This window comes from Hyla sarda, chromosome 6 (genome assembly GCF_029499605.1).
Source record: "Hyla sarda isolate aHylSar1 chromosome 6, aHylSar1.hap1, whole genome shotgun sequence".
In the NCBI taxonomy this organism is placed as follows: domain Eukaryota; kingdom Metazoa; phylum Chordata; class Amphibia; order Anura; family Hylidae; genus Hyla; species Hyla sarda.
Genome location: NC_079194.1, coordinates 115,497,373 through 115,522,143, shown reverse-complemented (window position 1 = coordinate 115,522,143; position 24,771 = coordinate 115,497,373). Strand labels below are relative to the sequence as shown.

The 24,771-nt window shown below is 44.9% G+C and overlaps 1 pseudogene; it reads right to left on the bottom strand.

The window, feature by feature from the left end:
• Positions 1-11,233: 11,233 nt before the first annotated feature.
• LOC130277897 (U2 spliceosomal RNA) lies at positions 11,234-11,333 on the bottom strand (annotated as a pseudogene).
• Positions 11,334-24,771: the final 13,438 nt, after the last annotated feature.

The following is a 24,771-nucleotide window of genomic DNA, read 5'->3' as shown; positions in this document are numbered from 1 at the left end:
AGTCATACGACGCTCTGTGCAAGGCGTGGGATTTTTTTTCGCCTTTGTCCTCAATTGGCCTTGACTCAGAAGAAATGTATTTAACGCCAGTTTTCGAGGATCTTCTTTTTATACATTGCCAGATGAGACAGAGTTTAAAAGTACACAGGATGGGGGGGGGGGGGGCATGTTGATTCGGAGCATCAGAATCAGAGAGCGGGTGGGTTAACTGTTTAATTTCTAGGTATCTGCAAAATTGTGAACTGTATGTTTAAGAGGAGGATGGCTGGAAGGGGGTTCTACATGTTACAACCCTCAAAAATCACTGGAACAAATATGATATTCCTCCAGTTTACATCAATAGCCATCTTGGTCATTAGAATACTTTACAGTCAGAGGCTATTCTTTATCTCTCTCAAGTGAAGGTTTGCTGACATATACAGTATCTCCCATAAGTGAGTCCACCCCTCACATTATATATACAGTATATCCCATAAGTGAGTCCACCCCTCACATTATATAGACCATATCTCCCATAAATGATTCCACCCCTCACATTATATAGACCATATCTCCCATAAATGATTCCACCCCTCACATTTGTGTCAATATTTTTTATATCTTTTCATGTGACAACACTGAAGAAATGACTCCCCGCTACAATGTAATATAGTGAGCGTGCAGCCTGTATAACAGTGTTTTATGTTGTGTCCCCTCAAAATAACTCAACACACAGCCATTAAAGGAGTATTCCAGTAAAAAAAAAAAAATCATATCAACTGGCTCCAGAAAGTTAAACAGATTTGTAAAGTACTTCTATTTAAAAAATCTTAATCCTGCCAGTACTTATCAGCTGCTGAAGGTGAGTTGTTCTTTTCTGTCTGACAACAATGCTCTCTGCTGACACCTCTGTCTGTCTCAGGAACTGTCCAGAGCATGAGAGGTTTGCTATGGGGATTTGCTCCTACTCTGGACAGTTCCTGAGACAGACAGAGGTGTCAGCAGAGAGCACTGTTGTCAGACAGAAAAGAACAAACTCAGCTTCAGAAGCTGATAAGTACTGGAAGGATTAAGATTTTTTTATAGCAATAAATATTTTTTTATTTTTTGGCTTTTTAGCTTCCACGTTGCTACAGTTATTTTCCAAACTCTTTAGGATACAGTCAAATGTGTGTTGACATTTGCAGTGGTGGCTGATTTATCAAATGTGACAGATTAAAATTGTTGCAATTATTTGCGACAATTTGCGACACTACAGCCCGGACCAAACTTTGAAGATTACTTACTTCTAAACTATTTAGCTATTTAGGAAAAATGTGTTCCTCTTTGATACATTTGGGAAGAAGTACACATGATGTATGTTTAGTATACTGTTTAGGCTGAGGTAACATGCAGTTCATGATGGGCCTCTGGACTCTAAAGGTCCCCATACACATAAGTCAAAGGTAAACTAATTCCAACGGGATCAGCTGGACCAGTCAACTGCCTAATGTACATGGAGGCCTCAAAGCTTTCCCCCATGACAGATAATGTCGAATGATCGGGCATGTTGGAGTTCAACTGTCTACCCTTTTTGTTCTCAGAAAGGTAAACCACTGTTGGAGGAGTCTGGCAGCAGCTTATCTCTACTTTTTCCAATGAGAAAACAAGAACATTCAAAACATCTGTATGTATATGGGAAAGGACGGACGATTGCTGGACCGTTCGTCTTACCCTTAAACTCCATAATTTTTGGGTGCACATCTCCATTGTTCAGCCTATAACGATTATTTTACTGCCTGCACAAAATATGGTTTAGAAGCATTCTTAGGAAAACTCATCGGCCCGTTAATCTTCCCATGTAAAAGGGCCTAGAGATAACTGTTGGCAGAAAAATCTTTTGACAGACCGCTATTGAAAGCGTACGGGCTTGAGGTCCTATGGACAGCTTAAAGGGGTACCCAGGGGAAAAACTTTTTTTTTTTTAAATCAACTGGTGCCAGAAAGTTAAACAGATTGGTAAATTAGTATATAAACACAGGCAAGAAAGGGGAGAGCACACAAAGGGCATATATCACCTGGACTGTAGCGTAACCAAAACTCGGTATCTATCTTCTGGTCTTCTGCGGGGTGCACACACACAAGTATGGAGTATCAACAAAGTACAAAAAGTCAAAACGTAGGTGCACTCACCGCTCAGCGGAGACTGTAGCGTGTAGGGGTCCGGTTCACCGGGAGCTGGATCTCAGCGACGGCGCATGGAAGTGTGGCGCTCGGAGGCTACGCCGGCAGTTTCGCACGTAAGTGCGTGCTTCGTCCGGCCGGACGAAGCACGCACTTACGTGCAAAACTGCCGGCGTAACCTCTGAGCGGCACACTTCCATGCACCGTCACTGAGGTCCAGCTCCCGGTGAAGTGGACCCCTACACGCTACAGTCTCCGCTGAGCGGTGAGTGCACCTACGTTTTGTCTTTTTGAGATTTGTAAATTACTTCTATTAAAAAATCTTAATCCTTCCTGTACTTATTAGCTGCTTAATACTACAGTGGAAATTCTTTTCCGTTTGACCACAGAGCTGTCTGCTGACATCATGAGCACAGTGCTCTCTGCTGACATCTCTGTCCATTTTAGGAACTGTCCAGAGTAAAAGGAAATCCCCATAGCAAACATATGCTGTTCTGGACAGTTCCTAAAATGGACAGAGATGTCAGCAGAGAGCACTGTGCTCGTGATGTCATCAGACAGCTCTGTGTTTCAAAAAGAAAATAATTTCCGCTGTAATATTCAGCAGCTAATAAGTACAGGAAGGATTAAGATTTTTAATAGAAGTAATTTACAAATCTGTTTAACTTTCTGGCACCAGTTGATTTAAAAAAAATAAATAATAATTTCACCGGATTACCCCTTTAACCCCTTAAGGACTCAGGGTTTTTCCGTTTTTGCACTTTTGTTTTTTCCTCCTTACCTTTTAAAAATCATAACCCTTTCAATTTTCCACCTAAAAATCCATATTATGGCTTAATTTTTTGCATCGCCAATTCTACTTTGCAGTGACATTAGTCATTTTACCCAAAAATGCACGGCGAAACGGAAAAAAAAAATCATTGTGCGACAAAATCGGAAAAAAAACGCCATTTTGTAACTTTTGGGGGCTTCCGTTTCTACGCAGTGCATATTTCGGTAAAAATTACACCTTATCATTATTCTGTAGGTCCATACGGTTAAAATGATACCCTTCTGGAAAAAATCATAACTACATGCAGGAAAATTTATACGTTTAAAAATGTCATCTTCTGACCCCTATAACTTTTTTATTTTTCCACGTACAGGGCGGTATGAGGACTAATTTTTTGCGCCGTGATCTGAAGTTTTTATCGATATGATTTTTGTTTTGATCGGACTTTTTGATCACTTTTTATTCATTTTTTTAATGGTATAAAAATTGACCAAAATCCGCTTTTTTGGACTTTGGAATTTTTTTGCGCGTACGCCATTGACCGTGCGGTTTAATTAATGATATATTTTTATAGTTCGGACATTTACGCCCGCGGCGATACCACATATGTTTATTTATTTATTTTTTTACACTGTTTTATTTTTTTTTATGGGAAAAGGGGGGTGATTCAAACTTTTATTAGGGAAGGGGTTAAATGACCTTTATTAACACTTTTTTTTAAAAATTTTTTTGCAGTGTTATAGGTCCCATAATGCCGATAATGCTGTGATCAGCATTATCGGCGCTTGACTGCTCCTGCCTGGATCTCAGGCACGGAGCAGGCATTCGTCGATCGGACACCGAGGAGGCAGGTAAGGGCCCTCCCGGTGTCCGGTCAGCTGTTTGGGACGCCGTGATTTCACCGCGGCGGTCCCGAACAGCCCGACTGAGCAGCCGGGTCACTTTCAGTTTCACTTTAGAAGCGGCGGTCAGCTTTGACCGCCGCTTCTAAAGAGTTAATACAGCACATCGCTGCGATCGGCGATGTGTGGTATTAGCCGCAGGTCCCGGCCGTTGATGAGCGCCAGGACCGACGCGATATGATGCAGGATCGCGGCGCGATCCCGCTTCATATCGCGAGAGGCGGCGCAGGACGTAAATATACGTCCTGCGTCGTTAAGGGGTTAAGACTCGTTTTTCCTCCTCATTTTCTGCAGCCACACATCAATGTAAAATGTAGAGGGTCTGCCACCTTATCATGGAGCCTCGGTAAACACAGGGAGCCAGTCAATGTCCATCTCTGTAGCTGCTGACAGATGGGTAAGGGGTTTGTGCCTCTGCTCACGTACCACACCAGACCCTCTTATTGTTATTATCTGGCCAGGCATCATTCTCACCCCAGTTCCAATATGAGTGAATTTTGAAGGGCAAAAAGCCAGTGTGCACTACTGTCCTCGCTGGTGTCATATCCTATGTGTGTGTCCGCTACACACTGGCACAAAGAGGAGTTCCAAAAAAAATCTACTTCAGTGGTTAATAATAATTCTTTGTCTCACTGAAGAGATGTCAACTGACTGGCACAGGCGCTCAGAGGGCAGCAAACAAAAAGGAAACTACAGTGTGTTCAGTTAATGAAAACAAAGGGAAGAATAAAGAATTGTCATTGTTTGGTTATGTTTATCATTGCCAAGGTGACATATGTGACAAATTGACAAGTTGTACAGTGCTTATGGGACCCAGGGTTGGTTTTAGGCTTAGCGTGGCCTTAGGCAAAATCAAAAGTGGGATCCCAAAAGTCGTAGTAGTGCACTAACCAGATTTGCAAATTTTTGGTCACTTCAAATACCATAAAAAATATCTAAAAAGCAAAATAAAAATAAGAGTTATAGAGAACAGAATAGTACAATTTTATATTTTTGTATAGTCCCCCCACATTAGATTGGCAGTATAGTTCCCCCACATTAGGTTGGCAGTACAGTTCCCCCACATTAGGTTGGCAGTACAGTTCCCCCACACTGTGGCGGATCCAGGGGGGGGGCAACGGGGAAATTGCCCCCCCCCCCCCGAGATTTCTGCCCCCCGATTTCTAACATGGTGGAGCGGGAGCTGTCAGCTCCGCTCCACCATTCACTCATTAGTTTACCCTTCTCGCTGGGACGTGATCGGCGATCAACGGCAGGACGGCGCGATGACGTCACATTATCGCGCCGGCGCCTGAAGATCCCGTCACTGCGTCTTGGCACTAACCTGTCTGCACAGTCTGTGCACGGAAGAAGAGAGCTGCTCAGCGGGGGAACGAAACAGAAGTGTATGTATTTTTTGTAAACTGTTTGGCACAACTATAAGGCACTGGGGTCAGGGGGCAATTTAAAAACTTAGGGGGTGCAAAAAAGGATACATTTAATGTGAGGTGCCCATGACAGGGGGGCATTATATGTGAAGAGCACATGACAAGGGGTCCCCTGTCATGTGCTCTTCACATATAATGCCCCCTGTTCTGTGCCCCTCACATATAATTCCCCATCATCATCATGTGCCCTTCAGGTATAATGCTCCTGTCATGTGTCCCTCACATATGATGCCCCCTGTGGGGCAGGACAGGGGGCATTATATGTGAGGGGCACGTCACTGGGGGCATTATATGTTAGGGGCACAGGACAGGGGGCAGTATATGTGAGGGGCACATGATGAGAGCATTATATGAGGGACACAGCACAGGGGGCATTATATGTAAGGGGCACAGCACAGGGGCATTATATGTAAGGGGCATTATATGTAAGGGGCACAGCACAGGGGCATTATATGTAAGGGGTACAGCACAGGGGCATTATATGTAAGGGGCATAGCACAGGGGCATTATATGTAAGGGGCACAGCACAGGGGCATTATATGTAAGGGGCACAGCACGGGGGGCATTATATGTAAGGGGCACAGCACAGGGGGACATTATATGTAAGGGGCACAGCACAGGGGGACATTATATGTAAGGGGCACAGCACAGGGTGCATTATATGTGAGGGGCACAGGACAGAGGGCATTATATGTGAATGGCACAGTGTAGGTGGCATTATACGTTAGGCGCACAGGACAGAGGGCATTTTTATTATGTGGGGGGAACAGGACAGACATTATTAATATTTGGGGGGCGCAGGAGGGGCCATAATTAGTATATGTTGGGGCACATGATGGGGCATTATTACTTAATGTGAAGGCACAGAGTGTTTAGCATTTTAGAGGTATGGTATATATTATAAAGGAATTTCAGGGTTGTTCCGATTTTTATGGGCCACAATACATTACAGTATTGTATTCAGAGGGAGCACTGCACGGCAAGGTTATATTCAAATGGTACAGTGTGTGGTAGTTTTATATTCAGAGAGCGCAGTGTATGATAGTATTATATTCAGAGGATACAGTGTGTGGTAGTATTATATTCAGAGGGTGCAGTGTGTGGTAGTATTATATTCAGAGAGCGCAGTGTGTGGTAGTATTATATTCAGAGGATACAGTGTGGTAGTATTATATTGAGAGAGCGCAGTGTGTGGTAGTATTATATTCAGAGAGCTCAGTGTGTGGTAGTATTTTATATTCAGAGGATACAGTGTGTGGTAGTATTATATTCGGAGGGTGCAGTGTGTGGTAGTATTATATTCTGAGAGAGCAGTGTGTGGTAGTATTATATTCAGAGAGCGCAGTGTGTGGTAGTATTATATTCAGAGAGCGCAGTGTGTGGTAGTATTATATTCAGAGAGCGCAGTGTGTGGTAGTATTATATTCAGAGAGCGCAGTGTGTGGTAGTATTATATTCAGAGAGCGCAGTGTGTGGTAGTATTATATTCAGAGAGCGCAGTGTGTGGTAGTATTATATTCAGAGAGCGCAGTGTGTGGTAGTATTATATTCAGAGGATACAGTGTGTGGTAGTATTATATTCAGAGGGTGCAGTGTGTGGTAGCATTATATTCAGAGAGCGCAGTGTGTGGTAGTATTATATTCAGAGGGTGCAGTGTGTGGTAGTATTATATTCAGAGGGTGCAGTGTGTGGTATTATTATATTCAGAGGGTGCAGTGTGTGGTAGTATTATATTTAGAGAGTGCAGTGTGTGGTAGTATTATATTCAGAGGGTGCAGTGTGGGGAATTCAGGGGATACAGTGTTTAGCAGTATTATAATAATTGTTTTCATATAGAGGATCAGAATCTGCTGACAAATTAAGGAGTCATCGGGGTGTCATTTTCTGCAGAGAGAAGATTTAGCTGACAAAGTCACAGCGGTATGTACCATCAAAGCTGTCACCTGTAGTCACTGATATCTTTGTGTATTCGCCTCACTATGTCCCATCAGAGTTATAGTCACTTGTAAGTTTTGCAGTTTTCAAGGGTGAAACAACAACTCCCAGCATAACCTTACCACTACTTAGGTCATACTGGGAACTGTAGTTTTAAATGGTAAAAACTTCTTTAGCACTTTCCCATTCTGTGACAATTGGTATATTTGATTATTATACTGGAAATTATTTTCTGCAGCGTGCTACACCACAGGCATCACAACTATACTCACAACTATACTGCCAACCTAATGTGGGGGAACTACAACCTAGTGTGGGGGAACTATACTGCCAACCTAATTGGGGGGGGGGGACTACAACCTAATGTGGGGGAACTATACTGTCAAACTAATGGGGGGGAAACTACAACCTAATGTGGGGTAACATACTGCCAACCTAATGTGGGGGAACTACAACCTAATGTGGGGGAACTATACTGCCAACCTAATTGGGAGGGGGGGGGACTACAACCTAATGTGGGGGAACTACAACCTAATGTGGGGGAACATACTGCCAACCTAATGGGGGGGGGGGAAGTACAACTTATTGTGGGGAAACTATAATGCCAACCTAATGTGGGGAAACTACAACCAAATGTGGGGGTACTATACTGCCAACCTAATGGGGGGGGACTGCAACTTAATGTGGGGGAACATACTGCTAACCTAATGTGGGGGAACTATACTGCCAACCTAATTGGGGGGGGGACTACAACCTAATGTGGGTGAACTATACTGCCAACCTAATTGGGGGGGGGGACTACAACCTAATGTGGGGGAACTATACTGCCAACCTAATGGGAGGAGGGGGGACTACAACCTAATGTGGGGGAACTACAACCTAATGTGGGGGTACTATACTGCCAACCTAATGGGGGGGGACTGCAACTTAATGTGGGGGAACATACTGCTAACCTAATGTGGGGGAACTATACTGCAAACCTAATTGGGGGGGGGACTACAACCTAATGTGGGTGAACTATACTGCCAACCTAATTGGGGGGGGGGGGACTACAACCTAATGTGGGGGAACTATACTGCCAACCTAATGGGAGGAGGGGGGACTACAACCTAATGTGGGGGAACTATACTGTCAAACTAATGGGGGGGGACTACAACCTAATGTGGGGGAACATACTGCCAACCTAATGTGGGGGAACTACAACCTAATGTGGGGGAACATACTGCCAACCCAATGTGGGGGAACTACAACCTAATGTGGGGGAACTATACTGTCAACCTAATTGGGGGGGGGGACTACAACCTAATGTGGGGGGGGAGGAACTACAACCTAATGTGGGGGAACATACTGCCAACCTAATGGGGGGGAACTACAACTTAATGTGGGGAAACTATACTACCAACCCAATGTGGGGAAACTACAACCAAATGTGGGGGAGCTACAACCTAATGTGGGGGAACTATACTGCCAACCTAATGGGGGGGGGGACTACAACCTAATGTGGGGGAACATACTGCCAACCTAATGTGGGGAACTACAACCCAATGTGGGGGAACTATACTGCCAACCTAATGTGCTGGAACTACAACCTAATGTGGGGAAACTATGCTGCCTTCCTAGTGTGGGGGAACTGGAACTATGCTGCCTACCTAGTGTGGGGGCACTATTCTGCATGCATACTTAAAGGGGTACTCCAGTGCCCCGGCATTCTGAACATTTTGTTCCAAACCTATGCACTATTTCTCCCGTTACCATCTTCCGTCACAAAATAACGTCCGTTATTAATAACGGACTATAACGGATTAAAATGGATAATGAAAAAATCCCATAGACTATAATGGGATTTTCTAACGGCCGTTTAACGGCCGATTTGCAGGGTTTTCATGACGGAACATCAGACGGATCTTTAAAACGGATACAATTTATAGTGTGAAAGCAGCCTAAGTTAATTTGCCAAGGCAAATAAAATCATGGGGGGCATCAATAGGGACATAGATGCCAACAACAAGGAAATCATTCTACCGCTGTACAAATCACTAGTCAGACCACACATGGAATACTGTGTACAGTACTGGTACCAGTGTATAAGAAAGATATAGTGGAGCTGGAGAGGGTTCATAGACGGGTAACCAGGGTAATACGGGGAGACTTAGGGGAGACCTAATAACTATGTATAAATATATCAGGGGACCTAACAGAGATCTCTCCCATGATCTATTTATACCCAGGACTGTATCTATAACAAGGGGGTATCCTCTACGTCTAGAGGAAAGAAGGTTTCTACACCAGCACAGATGGGGGTTATTTACTGTAAGAGCAGTGAGACTGTGGAATTCTCTGCCTGAGGAGGTGGTCATGGTGAACTTTGTAAAATAATTTAAAAGGGGTCTGGATGCATTTTTGGAGAATAATAACATTACAGGTTATGGATTCTAAATCTATTGGGACAGAAGGTTGATCCAGGGATCCATCCTGATGCCATATTTGGAGTCGGGAATTAATTTTAACCTTGAATATGAGGTATTTTTGCATTCCACTGGATCAACTCAGTAGGGACTCATTAGGGTTAGAGGTTGAAGTTGATGGACTCTGGTCTTTTTTCGACCTTATGAACTATGTTGCTGTGTTACACAGCTGAAGCTTCCGTGCTTTGCCATTCTGTGGGTTAGCTGATGAGCATGGGTGCTGAATGTTGGCACACCACCCCACTCAAGAGGATAGGCCATCAGTGGCATTTGGCCAGAAAAACCCTTTAGGTCGAGTGCAAATTAATTTGATGCATTTTACACCTAAGCAGTTTGGAGCATATAAGCCCCCAGTCTAATAAATAACCCCCTGTGAGCTGCTTGCTTTGGTGACACTGCAGGGATTAGGTACCTGCTGTGTTGTGGATGGGATGGCACCTTTCGCACACATGTGCAGGATTAGTGCTCATCTTATTAACCCAATCCCCTGACTGTCTCTTTCATGGTTTATGGCTAACGCCTCCGCACCTGATGTTTATGTGACCTGTGATAGTGGGTAAAGTGCAGTCCAGCAGTGGATTCCTGTAAATAAGTGTGTAAAAGCCAAAGAGCTTGACGTGTTTATCACCCGTTTAAAGAAAAACACCTTCATATCTAATCTACTATTCATATTATTATCGGGTGTAAGTATAGGGGAGGCAGAGGTAGCAATTGTATCTGGCCCTTGGTGACTAGGGTATATTCATAGTATGAATAGATTTTAATGCGGATTCAAATTCCACCAGAAGAATGAACATGTCTGCCGGAAGTCAACTTTTTTTTTTTTAAGAGCCGAGACAAGTGCTCTCTATCACCCAAAGTGCAAGAAAAAGTGCAAACGTGTCACACTAAAAAAACGTGCACAAAGGATATGGTCTATCGCTAAGCCCTTCTCCAACAGGAGAGAGGCCCCCCAACAGACCTACCCTTCACCTCCGGGCCAGAAGGCACCTGCAAGGATCCAGGTTTGATGCCCCTTTTCGCCAAAGCTACTAAGGGGCCGAAAATGCTCCTGGCTTCAACCTAGGTGTTAATCAAGGTATCAGCCGAGGAGCCGTATACTGATGGCATCTTGACCGAAGCCAAGATGCCCAGGGGTTGCAGGGAGGTTAGGAACCAAAAGGCCATACACACATCCCCTAGACTGCTAGGAGGGACACCCAGAAGGGCTACCGCATCCTGACAATCCTGTGTACAAATAAAGACACAAACGTGGCACAGTGACAAGACATAAAAATAATAAATAAGAGGACGAGTGCAGATATACTGCCTGGTCATCCGGCCGGATCTATAAAAATTTCCCTGATCCTAGCCAGAAGGCCGAGGTACCAAGGGTGAGTGCCAAAGGTGAAGAGTATGGTGCAGTGCATTCACTCAGTGAGTTAACACCCAGTGAGTTTTGGCACCTCAGGGCCACCACTCCCCGATGCACAAAAGTACCTTGGCTCTACACCCCTCTACCTCATGGTGAGACCCGGAGGGGGCAGGTCACATCATAGCAGCCGTCGAGCTTTTTCCTCAGAACCAGCCCCAATACACCTGCCTCTTCCATGCAGCACCCAGCCCCATATTAGCGGGCATTATCCACCAGCATGAAACTGATAAGAACAGATACTACACTTGATCTAAGCCTAAAGGCCGAGAAGCGGAAGTCAACAGTCAAACGATTCTGCTTTATTTCTGCCTCTTTTACCATGAAGCGAAAAGATGAATTTTTCCCTGCCATTTCCTCAGTGTGAACATACCTTATGGGGCTACATGTTACATTTGAAAACACCAGTATTCTAGATGGCACATGGTAGATGAAGGCCCAGTTACAGATTTTGCACTTAGCCCAGGACCAAACATGGGTACATTTTCTGATTTTATTGCATTACATAGCTGGGAATATTTCCTATTTAGGGCTGCAGGAGAGCTGGGTGGCAACCAATATGACTGATCTTACATCTCCTATATGGTTGTCACTGAGGTTTTAAAGAACCTTGAATTGTAAATTGGCAGGACATTCAGACATATTTTACCTTATTGTTGGGGGAATTGTGGTGGTATAGATTAATTGCTACATTTTTTGGAATTGCCCCAAGGTATGTACATTTTGGGGTGATATCCTGCTATTACTGCCTAAAGGGGGGGGGGGGGGCTGCTAATGCTACTACTTAAAAGAGGCTGCTACTACTACAACCTAAAGGAGGCTGGTACTACTACTACTTAAAGGGGGCTGCTACAACTACGATCTAAAGGGGGCTGCTGCTGCCTGCTAAATAAAGGGGGGGATGCAACTATATACAGGGGACTAATATGTACAGGGGATTGCCTACAGGGAATTACACCTACATATAGGGGGCTGCTACTGCTAACAGGGGGCAGCTATCTACAGTGGGACCTACCTTCAGAGGGCACCTACCAAATTGGGGCACCTGCGTAATGGGGAAAATGATGTGAAGGGGTCTTTCTACCTACTAGAACGACCTAACTACTTTTCCGGTGGAAAACACATTTTTTTAAATTGCCAGAACGTTAAGCAGATTTGTAAATTACTTCTATTTCAAAATCTTAATCCTTCCAGTACTTATCAGCAGTACTTATGCTCCGCAGGAAGGTCTTTTCTTTTTTAATTTCTTTTCTGTCTGACCACAGTGGGTGCATATTGGGATCGGTCCTGTCAGACTAATCTGATCAGCTTCTATGAGGAGATCAGTTATTGGTTGGACCAGGGGGAAGCTGTGGTTGTTGTATATCTGGACTGTTTGATATTGTGCCACATAAAAGGTTAGTACATAAAATGAGGATTCTGGGACTAGTGGAGTATATATGTAAATAGATTAGCAACTAGTTCACTGATAGGAAGCAGAGGGTGGGAATCAATAGAACTTACTCTGCTTGGGTGACCATCAGACAGAGATTCTTGACTGTAAGAGCACTGAAACTATGGAATTCTGCCATATGATGTTGTGATTTCTGACTCAATAAACAAGTTCAAGGGGGGCCTGGATGTTTTTTTGTAAAAATATAATATTACAGGTTATGAATACTAGACTTATGTGGACAGAACATTGATCTCCAGGGATTTATTCTGATCACCATATTGGGGTCGGGAAGGAATTTTTCCTCTGTCATGGGGCAATTGGCATCAGCCTCATGGGGGGTTTTGCCTTCCTTTGGATCAACACAGAAGGGTTCTAGGTTGAACTCGATGGACTCTTGTCCATCTTACATACAGTTTATAAACTATGTAACTATAACTATGATGGTAATATGTATGGTGATAATATTCAATGTTATTTGGTAACTATATATATTATTTAAAGGTACATGTTTTTTTTTTTATCATGGGGAATATTCTTACATATGTTAATGTTTTATATGTTTCTGATAGAATATATATATCCCCCCCCCCCGTTATAAACCCTATTATATTCAACTATGATTGACATTTGGCTCCTCCCCTTTGTGTCTTTGCCTTCACATAGCCACACTCATTATCAAAATTGGCTGCTTAGTCTAAAATGCCGTGGCCTATTTTCAGTCCCAGTCCAGCCCTGGTAGCTTTTCAAAATTGCAGATTGCTCTGGGTAAGGCTTAATAAAAAAATTAAAAAATTGGTATCAAAACTGTGTGCATGTATGCTGGTGTTATTCTGCCATTTTATCCCCCAATTCTTCAATAGAAATCCTTGAGCCACATGATGAAAGAATCACACTTGTAATGAGAAAAAAAGGGATAAAACACTAAATAACAAATACTAATACACACTATTAAAAAAAAAAGCCACAAAAAAGGGGGACCGTCTTTTGTGGCTTTTTTTTTCAGGTAAGAAAAAAAGCCAAGCATAAGTTGTGTCTGTTGGTAGCCTAATGGGGTGTATTCAGTCTGAGTGCCCTGGGCAGCACAAACTGTAAATACAAGACCTGCATATCAGCAGATATGATTTCCACCATCCACTTATAGTCTTTCCAAAGTCTGCATTCCTTTGAAGTGACTTTATAGACCTAGATATAATGCTCTTTCTTAATCATGGAGAAAGCTGAAGAATGAGGATTGTAGGGGATTTGTCCAGCAGCATTTAAACCACTTTATCACCAGGGGATGATGAGCTCAGGTAAGGCTTTTTTTTCCATGCCTACAGTCCTAGACATCAATAGAAGCAGCTGTTGCTCTCTTTATTCTACCATGAAGTGTCTTTCCCATAAAGAAGATGACATCATCAGCAGACAGACCTTGCCCATTCATGTTTGAGAATGAGGAGAACATCTGGACCTAGATAAAATAAGGTGTGTTGGGGAGGGGGGGGGGGGGGGTTACGGTGACATCAGAGAACCCCCTTGGGAATTCATATTTCTTGCCATAGACCATTTTATATCAGTGCATTAAATTGTTGTTGGTAAGATGATAAATCCACTGAATGCTTTTATATAGTGTAGCAGTCGCATATGATGTATGAGTCTATGGACCCTTTTAGGCGGCCCAAAATGGGGTGTGCAGATCCTTTTACAGGGCTCAAACAATCAGGCAGACAGACAGGGGTGGACTGACAACACTCTGGGCCCCCATGTATATAAAAGAAACACTTTAACCCCTTAAGGACCAAGGACGTACAGGTACGTCCGTGGTCCTGCTCCCGTGATATAACGCGGGGTTACACGGTAACCCCGCATCATATCACGGTGGGCCCGGCTTCATAGTGAAGCCGGGACCCACCGCTAATAGCGCGCAGCGCCGCGCGCTATTAACCCTTTAGCCGCGCGCTCAGAGCTGAGCCGCGCGACTAAAAGTGAAAGTAAAAGCTGCCGGTTAACTCAGTGGGCTGTTCGGGATAGCCGCGGCGATATTGCGGCATCCCGAACAGCTTACAGGACAGCGGGAGGGCCCCTACCTGCCTCCTCGCTGTCCGATCGCCGAATGACTGCTCAGTGCCTGAGATCCAAGCATGAGCAGTCAAACGGCAGAATCATCGATCACTGGTTTCCTATGAGAAACCAGTGATCAATGATAAAGATCAGTGTGTGCAGTGTTATAGGTCCCTATGGGAGCTATAACACTGCAAAAAAAAGTGAATGAATATCAGTTAACCCCTCCCCTATTAAAAGTTTGAATCACCCCCCTTTTCCCATAAAAAAAAAAAAACACAGTGTAAATAAAAATAAACATATATGGTATCACCGCGTGCGGAAATTACCGAATTATAAAAATATATCGTTAATTAAACCGCTCGGTCAATGGCGTACGTGCAAAAAAATTCTAAAGTCCAAAATAGTGCATTTTTGGTCACTTTTTATATCATTTATAAATCCTATCAATGCAAAAATGGTACCATTAAAAACTTCAGATCACGGTGCAAAAAATGAGCCCTCATACCGCCCCATACACGGAAAAATAAAAAAGTTATAGGGGTCAGAAGATGACAATTTTAAACGTATTAATTTTCCTGCATGTAGTTATGATTTTTTCCAGAAGTACGACAAAATCAAACCTATATAAGTAGGGTATCATTTTAATTGTGTGGACCTACAGAATAAAGATAAGATGTAATTTTTACCGAAAAATTTACTACGTAGAAACGGAAGCCCCCAAAAGTTACAAAACTGCATTTTTTTTTCAATTTTGTTGCACAATGATTTTTTTTCCGTTTCACCGTAGATTTTTGGCCAAAATGACTGATGTCATTACAAAGTAGAATTGGTGGCGCAAAAAATAAGCAATCATATGGATTTTTAGGTGCAAAATTGAAAGAGTTATGATTTTTTAAAGGCAAGGAGCAAAAAACCAAAATGCAAAAACGGAAAAAACCCCGGTCCTTAAGGGGTTAAAGTAGGTAAGATAATTTTCCATAACCAATAACATCAGTACCAGTATAAGGAGGAAATAAATGCTACCACACAATAACTGGATAATACCACCATACTATACTGAATAAAACCACTGTACACAGACCAGTATACTATACAGGATCTGTCTACTATATGAGTGATTATATACAGTGCCCGTATTGCAGTAGATACCAGCTGTACAGAGATCTGTATACCATATAAGTGATTATATACTGGACCATAGGGTGGTAGATATCAGCTGTACACAGGATCTCTATACCAAGTGTTTACAGTTCATCTAGGACTCACAATTACGTCTTTTCTGATAGGCGGCGTCCTCTTTCCTTTTCTTATCTGTCCGGATCAGACCACCATGTCAATCTCGTAACATCTGCAGGACAAACATGTTAGACTCTGCGTTCTTCCAGTGCCCTCCCCTCCTCTACAAAATCTTCCCATCTATAGACCCACAAACTGTAATAATGCCCTCCTTCGTGTCTTGCACAGTAAAAGGGCAAGAAGGTAGATAGGTAGGTAGGTAACTAGGTAGGTAGATCAGGAAGCCAGATATGTAGGTAGGTGACTAGCCAAGTAGGTAGGTAGTCAGGCTTGTAGGTAGATGGCTACCTAGGTAGTTAGGCAGCCATGTATGAAGGCCAGGTATGTAGGTAATTAACAAAAATTGGTCAGCACATCCTAATACACAGCTATTGTATAAAATAAGCACACAGGTGAACGCTGCTACGGCTGAGCTACAAATACGAACAATAGGATAACAGCAGCACACTGCTAGGGTGGGAGTGGCTGCCTCCATCTTGGTTCTTGTACTCCACCCATTGCACTAGGTGAGGGATGTGCAGGACCTTACATGCCCAGAAATTGAGGCTCAGTGCTAGCCTAGGAGTGGCATATTCATAGTGTAGGGTCCGTCCCAAATGGGTCACCTTATCCTGGTGGGATGGTACATACTATTTGGCCAAATGTTAAGCTAAGAACCTCTATTATAGCAGCATTGCAAAGTAAACATGTCATATTTCACATATAGCTTAGCGCTAGCAGTGTACTACTGTTATCCTCTTGTTTGTACATGATATGTAGTTAGGCAGCCAAGTATGCCAGGAACATAAAGGAGATAACCCCTTACATTAGCAGAATTCCCCCACATTAGGTATAGGCAGCAGTGTTTCCCCACGCATGGCGGCCGCGAGCGCACGGTCTCTGCTCCTGGCGGGGCGGGGATTCACATCGCGGGACGCAACCGCATGCGAGTCCCGGCCCGTCACTTACCTTGCTCCTCTGCTGCCCCCTGCTCTGCGTCTCAGGTCCAGTGCTCGTGTCCCTGTCTCCTAGGGCGCGCGCGCGCGCTGGTGCTCTGAGATTTAAAGGGCCAGTATGCTCATAATTAGTATGCACCTGAACAGCACATTATAAAGTTGTTGCATCTCCCACACCCCCTGCCAGATCCTCAGTGCCATTTGCCTGAGAGAAAGTGTACCCAATTGCCTGTTTGCCATACCCGTGTACCCAGACCTTTCCACTACGTTTACTGACTACGAACCTTTGCCGCCTGCCTTGACCTTCTGCTACGTTGACTACGCCTCTGTCTCATCCTCCTGTACCTCACCTTGCCCAGTTACTTGTGTGGTCGAGCCGTATTGGGGGTAGTGACCTGGGTGTCGCCTGCCGGAGCAAATCCATCCTGCTTTGCGGCGGGCTCTGGTGAAGACCAGCAGCACCTTAGACTCCGCTCCCCGATACGGTCCGAACCATCAGCCACACAGGTGGAGGACCACATCCTGTTCCAGACCACCTTCATCCAGGTGCGTGACACCCACATTAGGTATAGGCAGCAGAGCCGCACATACAACTGAAAGCAGCATTAGCCTGGGGGTGTCCTGGATCCCCAGTAGTAACGGCGGGCCCTTTACCTGGCCAGGCCCTTGGACCGCATCTGAATGGATCGGCTGGTCAGTACGCCCCTGCCTAAGAGCAACTTTTAGTTGGAAAGACCCTTATATTGGTCTGCTGGATCCTAAGTTTTCAGTGAATATATTTGAATTTAGGTCCTTAGTACTGTCCATGTTGCATAGTTAGACTTAGGTGGGGGTACAAGGGCGCTGGTGAGGAGGATGTAATTGGAAGAAGCAGTATGTATTGGGGACAAGGCTGCATTCACACCTCGTTTTCACTGTACGGGTGACGGATCCGGTTGTGGAGGGGAAAACTGGGTTCTCCTGTACCCCAGCCAGACCAGTGCTGAAATCCATTTACTTTTATGAGCCGACTGGAGTCGAACAGTGACTCTGGTCAGCTCATTTTTGACCCGTATCCGGTTTTGTGACCGGACCTAAAACTGTATTATACTACGGTTTTAGGTCCGGTCAGGAAACCGGATATGGGTCAAAAATGAGCCGACCGGAGTCACCGTTTGTGTGTGTGTGAGGCTGCTGGGGGCAGTGTGTGTGTGAGGCTGCTGGGGGCATTGAGTGTGTGTTTGTGTGTGTGTGAGGCTGCTGGGGGCATTGTGTGTGTGAGCAGGGGGTAGCTAGAAACCACAGGGCCCCAATGCGAAAAATTGTCCTGGGCCTCCCTACCCATACCAGCACAGATGGGACAGAGTCAGGAGAAAAAGGTGACTTACAGACGGGGACGGACTGGGACCAAAAATAGGTCCGGGCATTTGAAAATAAGCAGTCCATTTTTATGGTGGGGGTCTGACTGATGGGACCTCTACCAATCCCCTTTGTTCAAGTGGCTCTCCAGATGTTGGAAAGCTGCAACTCCCATTGTGTCTGAAGAGCCTCAGGATTTATGGGAGTTGTAGTTTTGCAACAGCTGGAGAGCCACAGATTGGAGTACAGCCATCATCACTGCAGAACATACAACTGACTACAACTCTGATAGGACAGTCAGGAGAAAACACAATATCAGTGACCTGAGTGACGTCTTTCCTTTTCTTCCTCATCCGGTCCAGACGTCAGGACTTCTTCCAGCTACATGTTCTCTGCAGAGTCTGACACCCGGACATCATTGGTTCCTTAATTTGTCAGCAGATCCTCATCCTCTGTATGAAGACAGTAATCATTAGATTTCTGCCAAATACTGTACCCCCTGAATATAATACTGCCAACCACTGTGCCCCCTGAATATAATACTGCCACACACTGCACCCTCTAAATATATTATTGCCACACACTGCACCCTCTAAATATATTATTGCCACACACTGCACCCTCTAAATATATTATTGCCACACACTGCACCCTCTAAATATATTATTGCCACACACTGTACCCTCTGAATATAATACAGGTACACATTTTACCACCTGAGTAAAATACTACCACACACTGTAGCCTCTAAATATAACCCTTCTATATGCTGTACACTGAATATAATATAAATCTTCCTCCCGATTCCTTTGTTCCACCCTCTTTCCCCCTAGATTTGTAAGTCCTCTTCATGCTCCCCTGAACTCCCCCCCCCCCACACCCCAAAGTCCTTTCCCATGTAAATAACATCACTCCTCTACCACCAACATACAGTCCCATGTAAATAACATCCCTCCCCTATCACCACCATCCAGTCTCATGTAAATAACATCACTCCTATAACACCAATATACAGCCCCATGTAAATGACATCACTCCTATACCACCAATATACAGTCCCATGTAAATTACATCACTCCTATACCAACAATATACAGTCCCATGAAAATGACATCACTCCTATACCACCAATATACAGTCCCATGTAAATTACATCACTCCTATACCACCAATATACAGTTCCATGTAAATGAAATCATGCTTGTCTCCATTCCTACAGGAGGTTCCTGTTGCTTTTTCATGGCAAGAATAATAAGGGAGATTTATCCAACCTTGTGCAGAGGAACAATAGAGCAGTCGCCCATAGCAACCAATCACATTTCAGCTTTCATTTTTCAAAGACCTTTTTTTTAAATGAAAGCTGGAATCTGATTGGTTGCTATGGTTGCTATATGCTCCAGTGTTCCTCCAGCATGCCCAAACAGCCATTCAGCTATTGCAAAACTACAACTCTCAGCATGCCAAAGCAGCCATTGGCTGTCTGGGCTTGCTGGGAGTTTTAGTTTAGCAACATCTGGATATCTGGTGTACTAGTTTGTAAGAGGAAGGCACTGTGTATAGTGAAAGTCCACACCCCCCCCTCCCGTCCTCCTCATCATCATCATTACACCCCCGTCCTCCTCATCATCTCATCATCATTACACCCCCCCCATACTACTCATCATCATTACACCCCCCACCCCCTCCCCGTCCTCCTCCTCATCATTCACCCCCCCTCCCCATACTCCTCATCATCATTGCCCCCCATTACACCCCCCACCCCCCAAACCTAGCTCTACTCACCTTCCTGAGCGGCGCTGCGGTGTGAAGCTGGAGAGTCTGCTGCTCCTGTCACTGACAGCTGCAGGGGATAAATCGCGCGGGGTCATCATCCCTCTGCCTGTCCGTCTGACCCTGCTGCAGCAACAGGGCCCGGGCGGTTTTAAAAAAGTGCTGGCAGCGGCGGGCCCGGGACCTGTTGCTGCAGCATATAGTATAGTGATTGCGAACCTTGCGACCTCTATAACTACACCACTGTGTGTGAGGCTGCTGGCGGCACTGTGTGCATGTGTAAGACTGCTGGGGGCATTGTGTGTGTGTGTTTGGCTGCTGAGGGCATTGTGTGCATGTGTGAGGCTGCTGGGGGCATTGTGTGCTTGTGTGTGTGTGGGGCTGCGGGGGGCATTGTGTGCATGTGTGAGGCTGCTGGGGGCATTGTGTGCATGTGTGAAGCTGCTGGGGGCATTGTGTGCATGTGAGGCTGCTGGGGGCGTTGTGTGCATGTGAGGCTGCTGGGGGCATTGTGTGTGTGTGTGATGGGCTGATGGGGGCATTGTGTGTGTGTGTGTTTGATGGGCTGCTGGGGGCATTGTGTGTGTGTATATGGTGTGAGGCTGCTGGAGGCATTGTTTGCATGTGTCAGGCTGCTGGGGGCATTGTGCGTGTGTGTGAGAGTGGCTGCTGGGACATTGTGTGTGTGTGTGAGGCTGCTGGAGGCATTGTCTGCATGTTTGAGGCTGCTGGAGGCATTGTGTGCATGTGTGAGGCTGCTGGGGGCATTGTGTGTGTGTGTGTGTGTGTGAGATAGAGAGAGGCTGCTGGGGCATTGTGTGTGTGTGTGTGTGTGTGGCTGCTGGGGCATTGTGTGTGTGTGTGGCTGCTGGGGGCATTGTGTGTGTGTGAGGATGCTGGGGGCATTGTGTGTGTGTGAGGATGCTGGGGGAATTGTGTGTGTGAGGATGCTGGGGGCATTGTGTGTGTGAGGCTGCTGGGGGCACTGTGTGTGTGAGGCTGCTGGAGGTACTGTGTTCATGTGTAAGACTGCTGGGGGCATTGTGTGTGTGTGTGTGTGTGTATTTGTGGCTGCTGGGGGCATTGTGTGTGTGTGTGTGTGAGGCTGCTGGGGGCATTGTGTGCATGTGTGAGGCTGCTGGGGGCATTTTTTGTGTGGTGAACTGGGTTGTTGCAATGGTGTAGCAGTCTTTACAATTATGCAGTTTCTCTAGAGACAACCGGGATTCAGGATACCTCACAGGCTTGCTGGGACTTATAGTATTGAAATTTATGCAGGCCAATGTGCTACTAATTGTATTCTTGAGTTGAATAGTAGTCACTAGAGTTGTAGATAGAGCTTGATAACTCACGTTTTGAAGTGGCTGCAGGTTCCTTAGGCTTTGGCCTAGATGAGATGAATTTAGTATATGCTGAGATTGTGCTTGCTTTAGGTGCAGGTCCCAAGAGAGAGAATTAAGAGACTACAGCCCCTTATATACTAGGGGGGCTGGATTAAACTCCATTGGTTGCTAAGCCTGTAGGTCCTGTACCCAGGGAACTCTGGGTACATCACATGACAGTAGATCACATGACCCAGGAAGATCCTGTACATTTTATACATTTGTACAACCTTTATATACACTGAACAATATACAGAAATATTATGTGCATATTTATATGAAGCCCTGCAGGAGAGCCCTATGGACTGCAGGGACTCTTCCTGAGGGGACTTAGGAAGGATACAGGACCATGTCCTGTACCGGGACACCACAAACCCCCTTACTTAAGAAAAGTCGTCCCCGACGTAGGTCCCCTTAGGGAGAGGAACAGAATGGCCATAGGGCTGGATGCAATCCTGAAGCATTAATCCAAATGTCCCAGTTCAGGCTGATGATAACAAAAATGATGAAAAAATATATAGAGTCTCTGTGCATTTAAATACTGTCCATACATGCTCTGGAACATATTCACGAACAGGATGGCTAGAACTTATTCACGAACAGGATGAACAGGATGGGATAAGCAAATCTTTTTTTCTCTTGAGAGATTTTAGCAATAACACCAATACCATGAATAACACCAAAGACATGACAATCGTGTTATATTATATTTTTTATACCTTTGGTATCTCCATTCTACTTTAATTTGTTAGATTATGCATCTCTAATGACTATGCATTAGGTATAATTTGTTACATCCTAGCTATAACATGAGTCTATAGCTGAAAACTTTATCAACACATGACATTGGATATTTGATTTATGTCTGACATTTGACATTTGACTACCACATATTATCTCCCTTGTTATACGCTGGTTGCGGATGGGGCTGCCTGAGGCTTTCTGCCCAATGCCTTAGCTACTAGGGTCTATCGGTACTACACACTTACCCCTAGAACTCTGGATCTAGATATTAATTAAGCATACTGTTACCTTTTTGTATATGTGTATTTTTTTTTTAGTTAGCTACAGGCATACCTTCTGGCCAGGAAAAGCATCCTGAACACGTAGAGGCAAAAGAACATATTAGTGCAAGACATTTGTGCATAACAGTGGTATGGACTGATAGTAAACAGGCTACAGTCCCTAAGACTCATTGTTTTTGTTTGTTTGTGAACTATATTCATATACCTATCTCTTCTTATGAGTGTATGTTATAAGTTATGTGTACTGAGCTTTGAGTGTACACTACTGAAGTCTATGTACTGAATTATGTGTACACTGGATTTTATGAATGTGAAGTCAGTCTTGATATCTGATGGGTATCTGTCTGATTATGTGTTAGTGAAGGGTGAGCCGTTTATTGTTACTCCCAGAGGAGCTGGGAGAGCACCTTTAAGAATCACTATAACACCTGTAAGTAATATATATATTTTTTTTTTCTTTTTTTTTTTCTTTCTTTACTTCCGTACAGGAATTATGTACTTCTGTACAGGGATTTTATACTTATGTACAGGAATGTTTTACTTCTGTACAGTAAATCATTTACATTTTTGACATTTTATGTAGCCATAAATCTTATTTGCTTGGCAGCACAAAGGTTACATATCAGCATCACAACACTTGAGATATTCAGGTTACTTTACCTGCTGTTGGAGTGCAAAATTTTTGTGCACAAAATATATTACTATCATAACATTTATATTAACGGTCATGTAAGGCTCTACAGTCCACCTACATTATGGAGTTCTGAATGAAAGCACGGCTATGCCGGGCACAAACTTACTAGGATCTCCTCAGGCAAGGAGTCTCTCGGCCAGGGGCCGGGCACAAACTTATGAAGGTGGTTACGTTGCAAACAGGAGAACTTCTTGGCATAGTCCTGCCAGGCACTTTATCTGGCACTTGTTGCAGAACTGAAAAAAACCTGTAACAACAAGAGGGTACTAGAATACTACACAGTTAGTGAATGAAAAAAAAACTATTTCAGAAGTTGGATCTTCTTTCTTCCCTCATGGGGTTTACAATAGTGTCCCAAGAAAAATTTGTGAGCCGGGACTGGGCCACTGAAGGGTTCATGCTCACAACAACATTAATGGCAGCGGCTGAGGCCACTGGTACTCCAGTTGGTGCCAGTTGGTTCGGCCACACCTCCTTAGGTGGAGTAGGCTGCGGCACATATGTTGGTACCCGCTGATTAGGCCTCACCTTCTCTAGGGGAGTAGGCCTGGGCACTTTCTCCGTTAAAGATGATGTGGAACTGGGCCTTGATATGTACTTGGGATCCATGATGGGCATCTTGTACACTTCCTCTTCACAGGCTGTCTCTGGCAACCTCATCGCCCGAATCCGGTGGGGATCTGCATCCCAGTCGTCCGATGGGAAGTATGTGAATGGTATCTGTGTTGGATTCATGGGCCTAGTTATGGCTGCAGCCCATTCACACTGCAGACTCTTGACTGGGGTGTACGCTACAATCTCCTCTTGCTCCAGGTAGTCCCGCTTAACAGCCCTTCTATTAAATAATATGATCCCTCCATGCCGGCAGTCCTGGGGGGTACCAAAGCCTCTTGCCTTGTCAAATTTTACAACTGTGGCGCATCAGTGCTCTAAGGGTGGCTCACTCTCTTGAGGATAGTCCAGCATGCAAATGTATAGAGCTTCCAGCTTTTTAGTGTCCCTCCGTTGCTCTGCCTGGACTTCATAAGGGAGGCATTTTGGCCCATATCTCTCTATGCTGGGCCCTTAACTTTCCAATGATGCCGGTAATTTCAGCCTCTCTTCGGGCCCTTTCTGCCTCAGCTGTGGGGACCGGTTGATTGGCCTTCCATGTCTGGGGAAGGACGTGGTCCCGCATGTACTGTATGAGCGCAGGCTCGTCGCCGAACACACACTGTGGAAGGGGGGGTGACCGCGGGCGTGCGGCAGCAGGTGCAGATTTCTGTGCTAGGGGTTCCATGTCCGGGCTGGAGGAGGATGAAGGGGTAGAAAAAGGGGCTTCGGCCAGCCGGAAGGACGTCATCGGTGCAGTTCTGACTTCCTGTCCCCAGGCAAACACAAGCAGAAGATAACAGTTCCACTTCGGCATAGGAAGTCTGCAGCAGAGCACATAGCATGGCTTCGTTCCTGATTTTACACATGGCCACAATACAGTATTCTTCACCTCCCCCCTTACTTTTTCTTGCGCCCCTGCAAAGCACAATTTCAGCAACAATGTCCTGTACACTTTTGGGCGCACTTTCAATCGCTACTTGCGAAAATCCTGGACAGTATTCTATACACATTCCTGCATAAGGGGAGGACTATGGCACTTGAAATAACGGTGTACACCCATTTTTCATTGCGGGTGGTCAGGGTAGCAAAGTTATTAAAGGCACACACTCGTATCCTGTTCATAGGACGCCAAAAGCTATGTGGTGAGCTGGGGTGTTGAAATGGTGTAGCAGGGTCTGGTGGTATTAACCCTGTGGGGTAAGGT